At 39.6% G+C, this 20164-nt stretch overlaps 1 protein-coding gene and 1 long non-coding RNA gene across 8 annotated transcripts in view; one reads left to right on the top strand and one right to left on the bottom strand.

Moving 5' to 3' along the window:
* SCAF11 (SR-related CTD associated factor 11) overlaps positions 1-17308 on the bottom strand; it is a 104518-nt gene extending 87210 nt beyond the window's left edge. For 4 of the 7 annotated variants that reach the window (XM_064591361.1, XM_064591362.1, XM_045873580.3 and 1 more), the window contains exon 1: positions 16997-17240. The gene's annotated coding sequence lies outside the window, so the exon portion shown is untranslated. Of the gene's footprint in view, positions 1-16996 lie in introns of all 7 variants that reach the window. The other 3 variants (XM_045873579.2, XM_054507086.2, XM_045873578.3) reach the window with 2 other exon arrangements.
* Positions 17309-17350: 42 nt separating this feature from the next.
* LOC123843820 (uncharacterized) overlaps positions 17351-20164 on the top strand; it is a 188516-nt gene continuing 185702 nt past the window's right edge. The window contains exon 1 of the long non-coding RNA XR_008505986.2: positions 17351-17702. This is a non-coding gene — a long non-coding RNA (uncharacterized LOC123843820). The remainder of the gene's footprint in view (positions 17703-20164) is intronic.

The raw sequence follows: 20164 nt of genomic DNA, 5'->3' as shown, positions 1-20164 counted from the left end.
TTTATTTGACAGAGTGCGTGCAAACATGGGGGGGGGGGCAGAGGAGGAGACAGAAGCAAACTCCTCAATGAGCAGGGAGCCCAACACAGGGCTCAATCCCAGGACCGTGAGATCATGATCTGTGCCAAAGGCAGATACTGAACCGAATGAACACCCAGGCACCCCCGAAGCAAATCATTTTTAAAAGGTTAGAATGAATAAAGAATAAAATAGTTCCAAAGTGAAGGGAACTGGAAATCCTTAGGCAGAACACATAGATTAAACTGAAAATAGGAAAACAAGTTTTTCAAATGTAATATAATTATGGAAAATTAGATTTCATGAAGACTATGCTCTAAAAGAGAAATTAATTTTCCTATTTCCTTTTACATTTAATGTAGCATCATCTCCTCAATAGGGCTTGCACTGTTACACACAGGATCACGATATGTTAAAAAAAAATGTAATTGACAAACCAAATTTAAATGAAATAAGGAGATTCAAGTTGCCATTACGTTCTAAAATTGGTAATAAGTAAACAGGGCAGTTCTAGTTCTGGGTAAAATGGAGTAAGCACATTCCACCTTGTTAATCTCACTGACTGAAACTATAAAACCCAGACAGAATAAATGGAGCAGCTAATTGAAATTTTGAAAGTAAATAATAGCAGGTGGATTGGGGAAGAGCCCAGAATCTGATATTATTATCAGGCTGGTAGTGAGCTTCTAATTTTTCCATCCAGTTTTGCCCCCAGCCTGGACTTAATGGCACCTGAAACCCAAAAAGTGGCTGTTGGGAACAGCAGAGAGAAAGAAAGCTCTAGGAAAAGCCCTCTATCTCTGTCCAAGGAGTGGAAAGGGGCCTCCTAATTGCTTAGCAAGAGTAAGGGAAATCTCTTCTTTTTTCTGTTCCTCATTCCCCATGACCCAATTCCCAAGCAATCCTGACAGCTGCAACAGTGGCAGCAACAGAACTAGCAGGAGCCTAAAACTCTGAGGGAAAGGTACCATCCTCACTGACTCAAGAAACTGGACTAATCTCAATTTTTCTCCTGTCTTTCTGTCACTTGCCTCCAGATGAAACTGTAGTAAATACACACCACAGTGGAATGAATGAAATGAAGCCAGAGGACTGGGGGGGGGGGGGGGGGGCGTCTGTCCCAGAGATCTAGAAAACACCATGCGCATAATAGAGGGGAAAGCATTTAAATAATTATAAGTTGTTTATGAACTCCTAGCTCACCCCTGAGCTGTAAATCTACAGGTTTAACCTTAAGCAGCATACCATAGACTCTGAAGACTAAAATATAGGATAAACCGCCATGCAAGTCACAGATTGGCTACTGGGTAATACATATTATGGGAAAAATCCAAATGTACTACAAACAAAGGTTTTGAAAACAGAACTGAGATTAAAACTACAACCTGAAGAAAGGAGGTTGTAATTGTGGCCTAAAACCTAACTGAATCAACTACCTGCCCAAACAAAAACATTAACATTCTCCATTGCATTTAAGCAAGACACTAAGATTCATATCATAATGTTCAAAATCTCCAAAACACAACCCAAAATTACTTGGCACAGAGAACAAAAAAATCTCAAACTCCTGTGGGAAGAGAACCAACAGAAAACTCCAAGATAACACAGATATTAGAGCAATGGGTGAATTATCTGACAAAGACTTTAAAGCAGGTAAAAACATGCTCTACAAGTAAGAGCAAATACTCCTGAAACAAAGAAAAAACTAGAAAGTCATAGCAAAAACAAAAAACCCACAAGATATAAAGAACCATCAAATGGAAATTTTAGAACTGAAAAATGCAATAACTGAAATAGAAAAATACACTGGACAGACTCAACAGCAGAATGGAAAGTCAGTGAATTTAAAGACAGATCAACAGAAATTACCCAATCTCAGAGCAATAGAAAAAATATTGAAAAAAATATTAGTGCCTCAGGGACCTGTGGGACAACACCAAATCCCTAACATTCATGTCAAGAGCCCAAGTAGAAGAAAATGAGTTCGATACAGAGAAAAAAGATGAAGAGAAATAATGGCCAGAAACTCCCAAATTTGGTGGAAGATATAAACCTCTAAATTCAAGAGGCTCAAAAACCCCAAACAGGATAATGAAATCCATGCCTAGAAACATCACAGTTGGATTTGTGAAGATGGAAGAACAACAGAAATGATAAATATCTGGATTAATATAATTAACTACCCTCCTCTTGAATTCTTTAAAATATGTTTGGCAATGAAAAGCAAATATAACAACACTTTCCAATAAGATTTCCAATACACGTAGATGTAACATAAGACAACTACAACATAAAGGGTAAAGGGACCTACATGGTGATAAGGTTTCTATATTTCACTTAAAGTGATAAAATATTGATTCTAAGGAAACTGTGAAAATATATGTATTATAATTCTTTGATAACTAAAAAAATGATACATAGGCAAAAACACAATAAATTAAAATGGAATACTAAAAAATGTTCAAATAACCCAAAGAAAGAGGTTACATAAGAACAGAGAGGAAACCAAAAAAATAAAACAGGGGTGCCTGGGTGGCTCAGTCGGTTGAGCATCCAAATCCTGACTTCACCTCAGGTCGTGATCTCAGGTCGTGAGACTGAGGCCCTCACCAAGGGCATGGCGACTGCTAAGGATTCTCTCCCTCTCCCTCTGCTCCCCACCCCCCTCACACGTGCGCACGCACTCTCTCTTTAAAAAATAAAAAAATAAAAAAAGTAGAACTAAATCCAAATATATCAATAGTTATAATATGTGAGAGGCAGGGAAAGCATGACTCCATCAGAAAAGGTCTCAAATCAATGATCTAAACTTCTATGTTAAAAAACTAAAAAAGAAAAAGATATACAAAGCAGGCAGAAGGAAAGAAAGAGAGCAGAAATTAATGAAATCGAAACAGAAAAATCAATGAAACAAAAGCCTGTTCTTTGAAAAGAAAAATCAATAAAATTTAAACTTCTAGCAAATAGCACTGAATAGCCCTAGCACTGTTTAAAGATATTAAATCTGTAGTCTTCCAAAAAAAGAAATCTCCAGGCCCAGATAATCTCCCTGGTGAATTTTACTAAACATTTAAAGAAATAACACCAGTTCAACACACTCTCCTCCAGAAAATGGAAGATAAATACTTCCCAATTCATTTTATGAGTTCAGTATTATCCTGATAGCAAAACCAGACAAAGATAGTACAAGAAAAGAACAAACTGATATACTACATTTAATAAAAATAAACTATGGGGGCGCCTGGATGGCTCATATGGTTAAGCGTCTGCCTTCAGCTCAGGTCATGATACCGGAGTCCTGAGATCGAGTCCCGCGTCGGGCTCCCTGCTCAGCAGGAAGCCTGATTCTCCCTCTGCCTCTCTCTCTCTCTCTGTCTCTCATGAATAAATAAAATCTTTTAAAAAAATAGACTATGGTACATTCAGCCATACAATGGAATACTATTCAGCCAAAAAGAAAGGAATGGACTAGTGCGTCACTTAACAACTTGAATGAATCTTAAAGGCAATATATATTCAAAGAAGCCAGTGTCAAAAGGTTACATACTACACAACTGCATTTATATGACATTTTCAAAAGGTCAAAACTGTAATGACAAAGAATTCTTTGATCAGTTGTCACTTGGGTTTGGGTAGGGTTGAACTACAAAGATACCATGAGGGAGCTTTTTGGAGGTAATGGAAACCATTCTGAATCCTGACTCTGGTGATGGTAATACAAATCTACACATGTATTATAATTCACAGAAGTACACAACCAAAAAAGATCAATTTTACCATATGTTAGTAAAATTTTAAATGTTTGTGGTTTTTTTTTTTTTTTTTTTTTTTTACAGACTCACTGCCGAGCAGGGAGCCCGATGCGGGACTCGATCCAGGGACTCCAGGATCATGACCTGAGCCGAAGGCAGTCGCTTAACCAACTGAGCCACCCAGGCGCCCAAATTTAAAATGTTTTATAAGTAAAGACTAACATGTGAAAGTAATTTGGGGCTAGAACATAAATTGTTAATGTTTTCAACAAAGGTACTTTTTTTTTTTAAGATTTTATTTATTTGACAGAGAGAGAGAGAGCACAAGCAGGGGGAACAGCAGGCAGAGGGAGAGTGAGAAGCAGGCTCCTCGCTGAGCAGGGAGCCCGAGGTGGGGCTCAATCCCAGAATCCTGGGACCATGACCTGAGCCGAAAGCAGATGCCTAACAACGGAGCCACCTAGGTGCCCTGCAACAAAAGTACTTTTTCACTGACAACTTCATGGTCTCAATCTTTCCAATGGCTCTATACTATCGCCAACACATAGAGGTCACCCATATTACATCGCTACTGATGAGCTTGAGAGGAGGTATCTGAATTTTCTATTTCTGGTTCTTGTATTTCTATAACACTGAAAGGTCATGTATTCTAGAGCCCATGGAGAAACAGAGATTAAAAGCAACAGGCACAACTTCACAACCCCACTAAATTCTAAGGCAATGCTGTAGAAATAGATCAGTTCTGAGACCCTAGTAATGGTATGGAGCTAACCATTTTTCACTGTTTGGGGGAAGACACGCACTACAGCTGACTCCCAACTGGGTGACAACCCCCCCCCTTTTTTTAAAGATTATTTATTTATTTATTTATTTGAGAGAGTGTGTGCATGGGAGCAAGCAGAGGGAGGAGCAGGGAGGGAGGGAGAGAAAAGGGAAAACAATCTCAAGCAGACTTCACACTGAGCACGGAGCCTGACCAGGGCTCCATTCCACAACTCTGAGATCATGACTTAAGCCGAAACCAAGAGTCAGACGCTCAACCAACTGAGCCACCGAGGCGCCCCTGGGTTACACTCTTATGTGACAGGTGTCCATTCTATGAGAAGAATATATCTATGATGCAATATTTTCTTTTAAAAAAGAAACACGAATGCCTTCTATATGCCTGGCTACTTCATCATGAACAGTTTGATAAGGAAATCATATGAAAGGCTTCCACTATTTCTCCAAATGAAAAACACTATAAAGCAGTATCATGTTACATGTCCTCCAATAATTTCAACATATATTTATGCAATTCTTCTCTAATAACCACACCACCCCTGCTTAAGGTATGGTGGAGGGAACAGAAAGGAGGAGCTGATTGTGCCATCTGCACTTCTCTTCAAGATTCTCATCTCCATTTTCTCATCCCTATTTACTAAAACAAGATGACATAACTAATTCAAATGGTAAAGGCAAAGCTAAAGCTCTTACTTTTTTGGTTTCTTTCCATCAGCAATTCCTCAATGCCTATTACAGGTCCCTTGAAGGGAAGAGTTATAAATGTGGAAAAGCAGAATTTACATTCAGAAGATTAAGCATTATGCCTATTAAAGACAAAAAACAAAAGAACAGTGAGGTGGCAGAGACTCATTTCACAACCAAACTTTCCAGGAGGACTAGCTATAGAAGCCCTTGGGGTCAAAAGCACCATACCCTCTTATCTGGCAAGCAGAACAGCCAAGAGAAAAAAGTCATCCTGGTTGGAAGTATGAGAAGTAGGGGAACTGATTATCTTTTCATCTTTTTTTCTAATCCAAAACAGAAAAACTGTCAATTATATCTTTAATTTAACCTAGAAAGACGCCCAACCTGAATTGGCAATCCCTGTCTACCCACCTCCCAAAAACACATATAGCACAGGAAACACTTGCAAATAAACAAACAAATCCTAAGAATTGAAGAGGAATTAATGACAGTAAATGACCACATACAAATGCTTGTTACAATGGAATGGAAATGGATTTCACCTATAACAGGGAAAAAAGGGACAATGTTCCAAACACTACTTCTGAAATACTGCTTTGTTCTGTTTAAACAAGATTTTAAAAACCTTTATTATAGAGTTTCAACTTCAGAAATTAGTCTCTTTTCTGCACAGATGCAAAAGGTCACTCTTTGGTTCCTCAAGAAATGTCATTCTCTAATCCTTGTAAATTGGTACAAATTGCTACAGTGAAACTAGTACTGAGAAGAAAAAAGCAATTGTTTTGTGCAGTGAGCAGGACATTTACTCTCTCTCTACTCCAGTTCTGCCTATTATCTGAATTTCTTAAACTCACCTAGGTAGTTATCTTAGATAAATATAATTTTATGTTACCTAAGTATATAATCAATGTATTCTCAAATGAATATTTCACCATAACTTAAAGAGACATTTCACAATCCTACTTCTGTAAAACATTAGTATTCTAATCTGGAAATATTATCACTTACTATGAATTACTTAAAAAGTAAAAAAGAAAGAACACTCTTCTACATTAACATCAGGCATGGGCAGATACTGGGAATCTTTCCTAAATGTAATCTTATTATAAATGCTCCAAATGCCCCAAGAGCTGGACTTTTGGGTACGCATTCCATACTATTTCAAGATACTACTTTCTGACATTTCCTAAATTATCTCATTTAACTTTTACAGTATTTTGTGAAAACGTCTCCATCCTGTATACAATGAAATTAAGTAAATTGTCTAAGGTCACAAAGCCAGTTCTAAGTATCAGGATCAGAACTCAACTAGCCCTCTGGCAGAAAAGAAAACAAATATTAATCTGGGTCACTATATATTAAAGGAAATCAATGGAAAGGCAGGGGTTCTCAGGAGAGAAATAGTGGCTATAAAAAACAGAGAAATAAATGGAAATTTTAAAACGGAAAAATACAGTATCTGAAATAAGATCCCAACAACAGATTGGAAATAAAAGGAATGAGTCAGTAAATGTGAGGATACATCAAAAGAAATGATCTAATCTGAACAACAGAAAAGTGAAAGACTGAAAGAAAATGAAGAGTCTCTGGGTCCTGTGGACAACATCCAAAGTTCTATTTATGTCATCTGAGTTCCAGAAAAATAAGAGGAAAAGACTGGTACATTAAAAAAAAAAAAAAAAAAGTGAAGAAATAATTTCCAAAACCTCCCCAAATTTAAAAATTCACAAATGGTTGGGGAGATACCAAATAGGATTAACTCAAAAGAACGATAAACATGCCCAGACAAATCGTAATTAACCACAAAAAAGCAAAGGTGAAGGAAAAAAATCTCTAAAATAGATAAACACAACATACAGATTAAATTAATGATTCAAATTAATGACTCAAATTACTGAAAACTTCTCATCAGAAACAATGGGATCCAAGAAGGCAGGACATCTTCAGTGCTAAAGAAAAAAACTGTTAACCCAGAATTTTGTAACTGGTAAAGAAATCCATCAAAAATGAAAGTGGAAAACACATTTTCAATTAAGAAAAACAAAGAGAATTTATCACCAGCAAGGTATAAAGCATAAAAGATACCCTAAAGGAAGTTCTCCAAGCTGAGGAGAAATGATATGAGAGAAACTTGAAATTCCATTAACAAAGAAGACAAATAGTCAATAGCTACATATAGATAAGAGACTATTTTTCTCCTCTTAAATTCTTTAAAAAATATATGATTACTGTAAGCAAAAATTACATTATTGTCTAGTGGGGTTTTCATTCCATATACATGTAATACATGCAACAACTTTAACATAAAGGTCACTGGAGGAGTTGTTTGGCTTCTACAGTCACTTCAAGTACTAAATATTAATTCTAAATAGATTGTTAATGTTTCAGTATATATATACATATATATAATTCCTAGAGCAGCACTGTCCAATAAAAATAATGTGAGCCACATATACAATTTTGAATTTTTAGTAGCCATATTTTAAAAGTTAAAATAAAATCAATCTAGTATATTTTATTAACCCAATATGTCCAAATATTAACCAGTAAAAAACTTATTAAATGAGACATTTTATATTCTTTTTGTGGTAGTAAGTCTTTGAAATCTGCTGTGTATCTTACATTTATAGTGTATCTCAAATCAAACTAGACACATTTCTAGTTGTTAAGAGTTGACCTAAAGCAACCACTAAGACATAATCCAAAGAGATATAGTCAAAAAGTCAACAGATAAATTTAAAGTAAAATATTCAATATATGCACATAATCAAAAAAAGGACAGGAAATGGGAAACAAATTAGTATATCATATCAATAATTACATATAAATAACCTAAACATACTAATTGAGAGATTGTCAGATTAGAGTTTACAAAAACACTGGGTTACATACTGTCTACAAGAAACTCAACTTTTTTTAAAAAAAATTTTTGAGTATAGTTGACACACAATGTTACATTAGTTTCAGGTGTGTAACATAGTGATTCAACTTCTCTACATGTTATGCTATGCTCCCCACAAGTGTAGCTACCATCTGTCACCATACAATGCTATTAAAATATTAAGATTATAATCTCTATGTTGTGCCTTTTATTCCTGTGATTTATTCATTACATAGCTGGAAGCCTGTATTTCCCACTCCCCTTTATCCATTTTGCTCAGCCTCCCACCCTCCCCTTCCCTCTGGCAACTATCAGTTTGTTCTCTGTATTTACAGGTCTCGTTCTGCTTTTTAAGAAACTCACTTTAAATATTAAAACATAGGTTAAAATGAAAGTATAGAAAAAGATATGCCATGCAAATAGTAGTCAAAGAAAGTTGGAGTGGCTATATGAATATAAAATATATTTTTAACTTCTCTTAAGGGCTTGACTAGATTTCTCCTTCATTTCATTTTATTAGTTTTATCTACTTCTGTAGCAGTTTTGAAAGAATAAAGCTATTTTCCGTTTCATGCATCTCCCTCATATTACTCATGCTGATGTCTAAGTAACTGAACACGTACAACAGTTCCTAAAGAAATATGGCCTTAATGCATTAAAGCTGTCCTATCTGAAGGCTCGTCTACAGTAAGGTTTTCAGGTGAATGATACCTTACAAATTTTTTAAGTTTTTAATATTTATTCCCCATAAGAACAATAATTTAAAGAAACAATTTTCTTGACAGGCCATCTGGGCATACAAAATAGTGTTACAAGTATATTTACCTTAACAGCTCATTTATCATTTGTAAGCTGTTTCACTGAGCCCAGAGTATTTTCAAAGCAGTGTTGCTGTGGCTGCTCTCTTTAATATTTATATTTCTGTTTTCGTTTACTTTAAGCTGCTGAACTACTACTTTGGCCAGGGTATTGAGGCTGGCTTGGAATACAAAGACTTAGATTAAGATACTATAACCCTTCCTGCTGCAAAAACTAGAGTTGGAGAAGTAGCACACAAAAGATGAACAAGACAGCATATGCTAAGTGCCAAATGTGAACTACAGGCATTTTTCAGGACTAATTTAGTCAGAAAGAATTCATTTAGAACAGCAATAGGAAATAAGGGTAAAGACATAATTATGGGCCAGAATGTAAAAGGACTTAAAAGTTTAAGTCCAAGGTAGGACTTAAATTGTGTTTTGTAAAAAGTAGGAAATCGCTAAGAAAAAGTCCACCTCAATCCCATTTATCTATTTTGACATGTTTAAACTGGGGGTTTTGAAAATAATGCAGCAACAGAAAGTGGAGAAAGAGAGGAAAGTATGGAAAACTAATTAGGAAAAAATGGAAGAACACTGGGGAGCAATAAAGAAGGCCTGATTAGGACTAAGCCCCTCAAGGGCAAAGACCATATTTCATCCCCAGACCTACTAGACACAGATATCAACAAACCTATAGCAGAAGATTATGGGTAGGGGAAATGCCTACTTCATATCAGGCAATAAACTCTGACATGCCTTTGCACATTTAATCCTCAAGACCCCATACTATATAACATTTTAAAAATTAAAACACCACCAATATTCAACACTAGTAATACTACATTAAAAAGGTTTGAAAATCACTAAACAGAGTTAACTTAAGGTATGAAACAAAAGAGACTGGAATTAGCTGCTATTACCACTGGACTTCGGTAAGTGTTCCTTAAAAATTAAAATAGGTGAGGACACTGATTAAGTCACCAATAAAAGGTGACAATCACTATCTGGGACAACTAGAATGCAAAGCTAGGTCTGACGGACTCCAAAGAACCAATTTTTACCTTACTGTCAAAATTATATTAAAAAGACTCTCCTGTAAGTACATCTGAGAACTCCTGGGTAAAAAGGAAAATAAGGAGGGAGATTAGTGTTATCACTAACAGAGATGTCAGCATCTCAAGAGGATTTAAATTTTAAAAGTTGAGAACATATTTGATCATAATTTTCACTACAAGTTTTGGTGTGATAATCTTTTATAAAAACAAGTGAGTATAATCTTTAAGAAAACATGTCTATATGTTGGTATTCTGCCTGGAGGTGCTGGAGCCCAAGTTAACGCCAGTGTCCATATGAAGGATGGTGAGGGAGCCCAGAGTGAGGTACTGGAGCTCAAGCAGAATGGTGAGATCCTCAATATGAGGTATCTGAGGGGCCTAGAGTGAGGAATGCATCTTGGCACAAATCATCAGAGCCTTAAGAAGAGTGAAAATGTTATGCAACACAGGGGAGGAAGCAATAGTGACAAAAGGAATTTGGCTACATCCTGGTGATTGATCATTAAGTAAATACACTAAGGATACTGGGAGTCAGGCTTCCCCTTGTAAGAGAAGGATGTTATAAATCTGGAGAGGGAGAAAATGAAAACAAACGCTGGAACACAAAAATTACAACTGGAAAAATTAGTACCAGCTCATGGATTTTTGTATATACAGAAATAAAAATAGCACCCCAATCTTGGTTTTCTAAATACCTTTCTTCACTGAAAGAAATCCCTCCTTGGAGAAACGGCTGATTCCAGGGTCATAGCAGGGAAAGTATGTACAAGGTGACCCTAGAACATTTTCTTGTGTCACACTTGCTCAGAGCAAGTCAAAAGAACACAGAAACCAGCTTGAAGGGGCTTTCATTGGTCAAAGCTGGGACAATTTGAGAATAAATAGCAAATCTGATAAAGAATGGGCTATTTATAAACTATCAAAATACTTTCCCACAAAATACTATTAGTTATCAAGAGAGGGAAAAAAAAAAAACTTTAGTGAAGAAGCTTGGGAGACTTCACCTTAATCAAAGTGTATATCATCAGTTAGGGCACAAACAGAAATTGTATGCCATCCAATAGGATGCAATGAGATCACAGCATCATTACTGAGACACTCCTGTGAAAAAAATGCACAATTTGAATCTAACCATGAGGAAATACCAGGCAAATCTAAACTGAGAGACATTTAACAACAAAACTAACCTGCAATCTTTTAAAATGTCAAGGTTATGCAAATCAAGAAAAGACTGAGGGATTGATTATTCTAGGTTGAAGGAGTGTAAAAAGACATTATAATTAAATGCAACACAGAAATGTGAACTCTTGTTAACAAACGAAATTACTGTGGAAACTGGCAAAACCTGAAAGAGGTCTGAGAGTTAAATTGTAGTAATACAGCAATGTTAATTTCCTGATTTTGATATATTTATGTAAAAGAAAGTCCTTATCTTTGTTTGGGGTGATGAGAAGGCATCTGTAACTTACTCCCAAATGGCTCAGGGCTTGTAAAACCTTCCCTGTACTTGTACTTGGGACTTAAGCAGGACTGTGCCTGCAACTTACTCTCAAATATTTCAGGGAAAAAAGTCCTTTGTATTGTATTTGAAACTTTTCTGAAAGTTTAAAATTGTTTTAAAAAAAGAAAAAGATTATCTACAATATTCATTTACAGCACCTAAAACTAGCATATGAGTAAAGCAGTACTCCTTCCAAGTGAGTATGTGTTTCCATCTCTTTTTATTATAAGAAAAGACTCTGCTTTATTATTTATGGGATTCTTAATGACTTTTGATCTACATCTGCACTGTAACGACTATTCTGTTCCCCGGTTGCACTGGCCATATCTCAAATGCTCAACAGCCACATCAGCTACTGTATTGGTAGCACAGATACACATTTTAATCATCACAGAAAAGTCTACTACTTGATAGCACTGACTTAGAGTTTGAAAGGCCAACTGATACAATGAATAAAGACCCAAGAGTCAGATGGACTTGAGTATATATTCTTAAAAAGTGCTCTGACACTTAGCAAGTAATTTAACTTCTCTAGAGCCTCAGACTCCTTTCTGTAAAATGAATTAATATACCCAATATTGCAAGGCTGCTGAAAAGGTCAAATGAAAATTTATGTAAAATGTCTAAAACAGAATGGTTGGCACATAGCAAATATTTGACAAACATTAGGTCTCTTCTGTAATGTGGACAGATAATTTCTTAATCTTTTTTTTTTTTAAGATTTTATTTATTTATTTGACAGAGAGACAGTGAGAGAGGGAACACAAGCAGGGGGAGTGGGACAGGGAGAAGCAGGCTTCCTGAGGAGCAGGGAGCCCGATGCGGGGCTCAATCCCAGGACCCTGGGATCATGACCTGAGCTGAAGGCAGACGCTTAAGAACTGAGCCACCCAGGCGCCCCTCTTAATCTTTGATCTCAGTTTTTTTTACAACTAGTTAAGCTATTACAGGAGCATCAATTTGAAAATAAGAAGCTTACTATCTTACTTATTCAAAAGGCCAATGAGCTCCTTGTTGTTAAATTCAATGAAAAAATCTTTTAGCTCTTGGGGCATCTGGGTGGCTCAATCGGTTAAGCATCCCGACTCTTGATTTCGGCTAAGGTGGTGATCTCAGGGCGGTGAGACTGAGCCCCTTGTTGGGCTCTGTGCTGGGCATGGAGCCTGCTTAAGATTCTCTCTCTCCCTCTCCCCCTCTTCCTCCCCCCAGCTCTAAAAAAAAAAGAAAAATCTTGGGATGCCTGGGTGGCTCAGTCAGTTAAGCGTCTGCCTTTGGCTCAGGTCATGATCCTAAGGTCCTGGCACTGAGTCCCAAGTCGGGCTCCCTGCTCAGCGGGGAGCCTGCGTCTCCCTCTCCTCCCCACTTGTGCTGTTGCTCTCTCTCTCAAATAAATAAAACTTAAAAAAAAATCTTACAGCTTTTACATTACTCAACTCTCATCAATACTTGACCCTACTTATTACTCTCCCCTTGAAATACTCTCTTCCTTTGGTTTCTCTAATACCACACTCAACTCCTACTTCTCTGACCTTCACAGTATTCTTTGGGAGCTTACATTCCTCCAGCAAACTTTTTTTTTTTATGTTAGAGGCCACTGTGATTCCCTTCAAGTTATATTCCCTCCCTTAGGCAATTCCACCTTAGTTTCGACTATCTATGTAAGTGACTCCAATTTTCTATTTCCAGCCCATACCTCTCCTCTGAAATTTAGAACCCTATTATCTAATTTCCATCTGAAAGTTCCAAAGGTATCTTAAATGCAATATGCCAGAATCAAAAGAACCTTGGTCCTTCTGTGGTATCACCATCAACCTAGCTGTTTCCCTGAGTTGATGGTTGAAATTTCTATGTCCCTCACTTTCCATCCATCAACAAAGGCCTGGTGATCTCAAATCCCATTTACTTTTGCCCACCTCCACAATGCTCATCCTAATTCAAGCTATCCTCATCTCTTCTGGACTACTACTGCAAGAGTCTTAACTAATTTCCCTATACCCACTCTTGCTGCTTCTCCCTTTCAATACCCACTACCACAATCATAATTCTGCTTTCTGGAACTACCAAAAATAAGTATAATTTGGCTTCTAAATGACAACTGTCTTACTTTTAAACAGTAAGACAGTTATACCACTTTACCCTTAGCTAAGTATTCTTAGTTCTGTCTATATCCTGATACATCAGTTTCAAGATCACATTCTATCATACTCTCCTTTGAAAATGTCCCCTGAACTGAATATAAAGCATGGATAATAAGTAACTTAGCAGTTCATGCAAAAGACTGAGACTAGCACAGTTTAAAGTTTCAAACCACAATTAATATTTTAAATGTTTTAATGTTTCTAGCTGAAAGCAGGTTAATCTATTAAGTATTAAATATAAGCACCTACCATGTATCAGGCATTATTCAGGTATTTGGGGACAAAAAAATGACGCAAACTGACAAACCCTGTTCTCACAGAGATTCATTAAAGAAGAAAGACTATTAACTTAAGATAGTAATTTATACAATATGTTAGAAAATGATAAAACGCAGGCGCCTGGGTGGCTCCGATGGTTGAGCGTCTGCCTTCGGCTCAGGTCATGATCTCAGGGTCCTGGGATCGAGTCCCGCATCGGGCTCCCTGCTCCTTGGGAGCCGGCTTCTCTCTCTGCCTCTCTCTCTCTCGTGAATAAATAAATAAAAATCTTAAAAAAAAAAAAAAAGATAAAACGCTATGGAGAAAATGTGGCTTAAAAAGTGGTAGGAAATGTGGGAGGAAGGTCTGCTATTTTATACAGAGTAGTCAGAGAAAACTTCAGTAGCAGAGTAGAAGTTGGTTGAACAGAGTAAGATAATCAAGTCAGAGAGGAAGAAGAGACTTAAAACACTCAGAGCCTGGTAAACGATAGACTTGGATTTTACTGACTGAGAACGGAAGCCATTTGAGAAGAGAAGTGACATGGTTTGACAAATTTCATCAGGATCACTCTGGCAGTTGAGTGTTAAAAACCATATAGGTAAGCAAAGGCCATAGTGAGACTTTTTAGGAAACTATTTTGCAAGTGAGAGATGATGGTACTGTTTTTACATTTTATAGTAAAACTTTATGTGCCTAAGTACTAGAATTAACAAAGCCACAACTTTAAAAAAAAGACAACAATGACAATGCAAAGATGAGTCCTGGGAATACTAAGAGAATACCAGGTATTTTAACTCTGAGCTCTACTGAGTGCTACTACCAGTTAGTACAATTCAGATGCAAGATAAGGTGCAAAGCTACTAATTTATTCTTTTGGACAAAAGGTATAACTAAGAATTTAGGTTTTAAGCTTCTTTATTTCACTGGGTAAGGTAAGTCAAGATCCAATGTACGTGACTAAAAGGCAAAGGTGGATGATGGCAGAGCTTGCTAAAGGGAAGTTACAATGAAAATTATTCTAAGGCTGACTCTTTTTATTACCTCTACATCTGCCACTCTCTTTGGTTAGATTTTACAACCATTTCTCACTGCCGTACCTAAAAAGTTCAGTATAAAGTCGATGAGTAGTAAATACTGTACTCTCCTACTATTAGAACACGCTACTGATGGCGAGTCAACATCAGTCAACTGCACTGTTTCCTCCTATCCCTAATTAACAGCACAGCTTTTCAGGAAAATTGCCTAAGCCAGGCTAGTGCCCAAAAAATAATGAGGAAGCTGGGTGATCCCTGACGAGTTTCAATCTTAACTCATGGACCCCACTACCACCACCTAAAGACATACCCAAAAAAATCACTCTTAAAATTTTCTCCATTACACATTTCAGGAGGGCAGCATATTTATGAACAATTTTCTATTTTCCTATCCAGTTTTATTCCCCCTTGACTTACTGAAGAATGCTTTCAGAGTGTGAGTACACCAGGAGTAAGCAAACATCCAAATCTTACCCTACCAAAATCTTAAAATGTACTCAAAATCTTTATTTTAATGTACTCAAATTCTCGGGCAAAAAGGTCATCATCTGAATGTAAAACTGAATTACTATTAATATACTTGCAAGCACCAAAAAATGTAATGAAAAAGTGCAGCTACAGTAAGAGTAATTTTAAAAACTCATACTGCATAAAGTAAATTTAGATTATCTTTAAGAGTATAAAACAAAATAAATCCAAAGACAATTTCAAATTTTCATCTGCCCAATAAATTAAAGCAACAAAAATAAAAATCCCACAAACTTTTTACTGTAGCTCTTAACCAACAGCAAAAAAAGTGGGACGATTAAGCCAACAGCCAAAGAAACAGGAAAGAGAAAGCAATGGTCTAGAAAGAGATTTGATTCTTATCAAAATTTTTAATACAGTTACCAATAAAACACAAAAACTACCAGTTATTTAATAACGTTTTGCCTTCAATATTCTGCTGAAGTAAGCAGTCATATGCTCGAATTAATTTTTAAAATGAAAAATGCATCTATTAATATGCTTTTTCCGAAATTCGGTCAAAATTCCGAAACTGGAAAATTTAAGATCAGCGTCCAATAGCCAAACATTAAAAACTTTGGGATCAGTTCTGCTTAAAAATCTTAGGTCACTGGCAGTATGATAAAGATGTTAGAAGCAATCCAAAATTAATGATAATCGCTCAACTCGTAGACGCTGTAAGAAGTCCCCTACAGAAACATGTCGGGGGTATTTTACAATTCCACATCTGAATCTGTGAGTATTTTAGTCAACTACTTAAACCGGGCATTTACTTTTAAAACAATTCTTCCAGAACATGTGTGGACAGCAAGACGGCCAGCGATCTCTAAGAAATGTCTGTAATGGTTCAAAATTCCTAGGTGTGAGGAGGCGCGACTCATTAAGCTAAGTTTAGATCCGGCCCTTTTGTTGTCAGCCCAGGAAACGGGTTTAAAAACGGGGGGTGGGAGAGAGTTTGAAATCAGGACGAGGTAAACGCTGATGCCTAGCAGCGCCGGCTCTTCCCTATTCGCGCACCGAGAGGTCACGGCGTAGTAAAGTTTGGTTTCACGAGCGGGCTTGGACACTATTGACAAAAGCAAAGTCTACTAAGTAAAGCGAACTCGGGGGTCGGCGAGCGCCCGGAAGCCCAGCAAGACACGTTTCCACCGCAGGGAGGGGGTGTATGTGTGCCGACTCGGTCGCGGAGCCTCTTGCCTCAACCCGCCCCCCCCACCCGGACCCCGAGCCCAGGCGGCGACAGGCTCCGCCGGCAGAAGCGGCGGGAGCCGGGTAGGCCACAAGGAGGAAATGGGACGGGGTGTCGGCAGAGAGGCGGCGGCGGCCGGAGCGGGGCCTCCCTCGCGGGGTGGCGAGAAGGAAGAGGGGCCCGCCCCGCCGCAGCGTCCCCCGCCTGGAGAGGCAGCTCCAACTTTCCTCCCAGCGCAGGACGCCGTCTGGGCCGCGCGCGATTCCGAAACTTTGTCCGCCCTCCCGTCGCCCCCGGCCGGCTCCTCCGCTCCGCGCCAGCCCGTAACAGCCCCCACTTCGCCCCGACAGCTGCCGGAGTCCATCCGCCCCGGGGTCGGCCCGTGTTTACCTCAGGCCGAGGTCGAGGCGCTTGCTCCAGCGGCGGCGGCACCACTGCCGGTCCCTAGGTCCCCGTCACGACGCCAAGTTCCCCAACATGGACTCCTTAGTCCGCTTTGAGTTGTTCCGGAGGTCGCTAGGGCGCCGGCTCTACCCGCCGAGTCGGGAGGTGGCGGCGCAGCAGAGAGCGGACCCGGGCTGCGCTGCTCCGCGCGACTTGCGCCACCGCTCCTCCCCCTCCCCCCGCCTTGTCTGGCCTCCTCCCTCCCCTCGCGTGCCCTCCCCTCTCTCCCCCTCCGCTCCGCTCAGCCGCGCCGCCACATGTCGGCGCGCTACGGTGACGACGGCGGCGCGGGCGGCGGAATCCGCCGCACTCTCCCTACTCGCTTGCTGGGCCCTGCGCGCACCGCTGCAACGCTCAACCGGACCACGGGGGGGCGCTGGCAAACCACCCTTAGCGACCTAGGAACGTGGCGGGCGGAGTGACGTCACGCGGCCTGTGAGCGGGAGGGAGAACGGCAGCGGGCTTCTGGGAAACGTCTTCCGCGGGCTGTCACCCTCCCACCCTGCGGACTGTGCGCAGGCGCCGTGCGTGAGGCGCTCGAGTTGGCGCTACGCTGGCCGAGGAGCCGCTTAGCTGCCGCGGACAATGGAGGAGGCCTTTGGGGACCTGGACGTGAGGTGGTCTGCGTGGCCTTTGCTACACTATCTTTATGGTAATCCGATATTGAAGAGCGTTCTTAGGCTGTTTGGCGGTGGGTTGAGTTTTCACCCGGCACCCACCGTTGCCCAGCTGAAATACACCTTACCGGCAGGTTGAAGTGTCCTTAACTTGAAAGCCCACCGCTTTCTTTTGTCCTGGCGGCATTTAAAACATGCTTAGGGGAGAGGTTTCCCCTGTGGTACATCGAGTCTACGCATTTCCCCATGTCTTAATTCCCACAGCAAAAAAATTAAACTTGATTATGATTAACTTAGAGGACTTCCACTCTGTGGTCAGGCAGCGGCGTGATTTTTCGATAATTTGTCGGGACCTGCGACGTGGAGCCTCTGTGCCTTGTTTATTCCCCGTCGGGTCGTTAGATCTTTTGTTTTACTTGAGAAACACCTTCACAGGCTGCTTTTTCAAAGTCACCGCCTCTTCGACCTCACAGTTTCTCTTCCGGACAATTTCGGCACGCTCCTGACTGCTCCTCCCCCTCTTCTTCCAGGTGGTCCTTTCAGCCCCCCGCGCACCCCGGGGTCCTGCTGACAGCCCCGCGGGAGGAAGCTCAGGCCCCGGGCCGCCCCGGGCCGCCCCGCCGACGCGGCTTACCCCAGGTCTCAGGCTCAGCCAGCCGTGCGGCTCGCACCTTTCCCTGCCGCCTGCCCCATCCCCCTTCTGTGCACGCTGCGCCCCCCTAACCACGACTTGCCCAGAATGACTCTCCTCCCCACGTCCTCGAGACCCCGCCGGCAGGCCACCTCTGTGCCGCCCGCGCCCAGACTGGGCTGGTTGCCATGCCCCCTGCTCCCCGGACTGTGAGGTCGCTTCTATGGCACCCTCATCCTGTGCGTGCAGTCTGGTCCGCTCCGTGTCCGCCTCACACTGTGAGCTCTGGGACAGTGTCTCCCAACAGCTCCTGGCACAGTGCCTGTCACTCAGTGAGAACTTGGTCAATAATTGCTGGAGGAATATATGAATGGCAGCCTTGTCCCGATCTCAAAGTCTTTGGAGTTTTACAACGTATAGTTTTTGATACGAGGTTTGGGGATTTAGATGGGCTTTTCTGTGTTTGGAAAGTTTGAAGGAATGATGATCTAGAGGAGTTAAAATGGTTTTTTTCTAGTGGAAGAACAAAAATTTTTATGGACGGCCTTTCCCTGTCACTATCAGAGCAAACAGAATTCCGTAAAATAACCAGGTCAACAAGCACGATGATGAGCCATCCAACAGAATAAGGGTGTAGCTTTTTCATGTATACATGCACATCTTCACCCTAGAGAACGCGACCTCTGGGAATGTAATTTCAGGTGGAGACTAATGGGGCAACATTCTTCTGTGGATATTTTACATGATAATCTTTATTTATTTCTTAAGAAAGTATGACTTCTTAAATTTTAATTAAAGGTCAAATGACAATATCTGCCAATAGAAAACTATAATTTAAAAAAAGGCAATAACAGTATACCATTTCAGCAAAACTAAACGATATAAATCCTTTTTTTCCCCTGGGGCCATTTCCCCTTTATCATTTTATTTTATTTTGTTTTCATCATGATAAATGTAGTCTTTAATCCCTACCCACCTCCCCTTTGGTAACAATCAGTTCTCTATAATTAAGAGTCTGTTTCTTGGTTTGTCTCTCTTTTATTTTCTCTCTGCTCTTTTGTTAAATGCCACATATGAGTGAGATCATATGTTATTTGTCTTTCTCTGACTTATTTCACTTAGTTTTATACTCTCTAGCTCTATTCATGTTGCAAATGGCAAAATTTCATTCTTTTTATGGCTAGATAATATTCCATTGTATATATGGACCACGTTTTCTTTATCCATTCATCTGTCGATGGACACTTGGGTTGCTTCCATAGTCTGGCTATTGTAAATAATGCTGCAGTAAACATAAGGGTGCATGTATTCCTTTGAATTAGTGTTTTTATATTTTTTGGGTGAATACCCAGTAGTGTGATTACTGGATCATAGGGTAATTCTATTTTTAATTTTTTGAGGAACCCCTATACTGAACAATAAGAATTTTTGGATATATTTATTCTCTGGCAGATAATTAATTTTCCACTAGGTATTATGTGAGAATATTTTAGGAGAAAAATGCTTTTGATGCTAATGTACTTGTAGTTTCTACTTTCATGTGGTTTGTAATAGGCCATCTCTTGCCTCCCCAGGGAAAAGACTGTGTATTTCTGTACCTGCAGCATCCTCCTAGTTAATGCTTGCATGTGAGGATTTGTTACTCTTTCTGTGGTTTCAGTATTTTTTATTTACAATGTAATAAAGAGATACAGAGGTTTAAATGATGAACTATAAAATGCAGGAGTAAAGATTGATATATCAACCATCACTGTCAACATTTAAGATTTGATTATAACCATAAATAACACAAATGATACGCATCATAAAGCAACCTTCAACTGAATGCCCAATTGGCTTATTGTACTTTACCCAGCACTTAAACTA

Source organism: Mirounga angustirostris, unplaced genomic scaffold, assembly GCF_029215605.1.
Source record: "Mirounga angustirostris isolate CCGP_5_RB_7025 unplaced genomic scaffold, mMirAng1.0.hap1 SCAF_5, whole genome shotgun sequence".
NCBI lineage: Eukaryota > Metazoa > Chordata > Mammalia > Carnivora > Phocidae > Mirounga > Mirounga angustirostris.
Note: the sequence above shows the minus strand (reverse complement) of the source record. Positions and strands in the feature narration are given on the sequence as shown.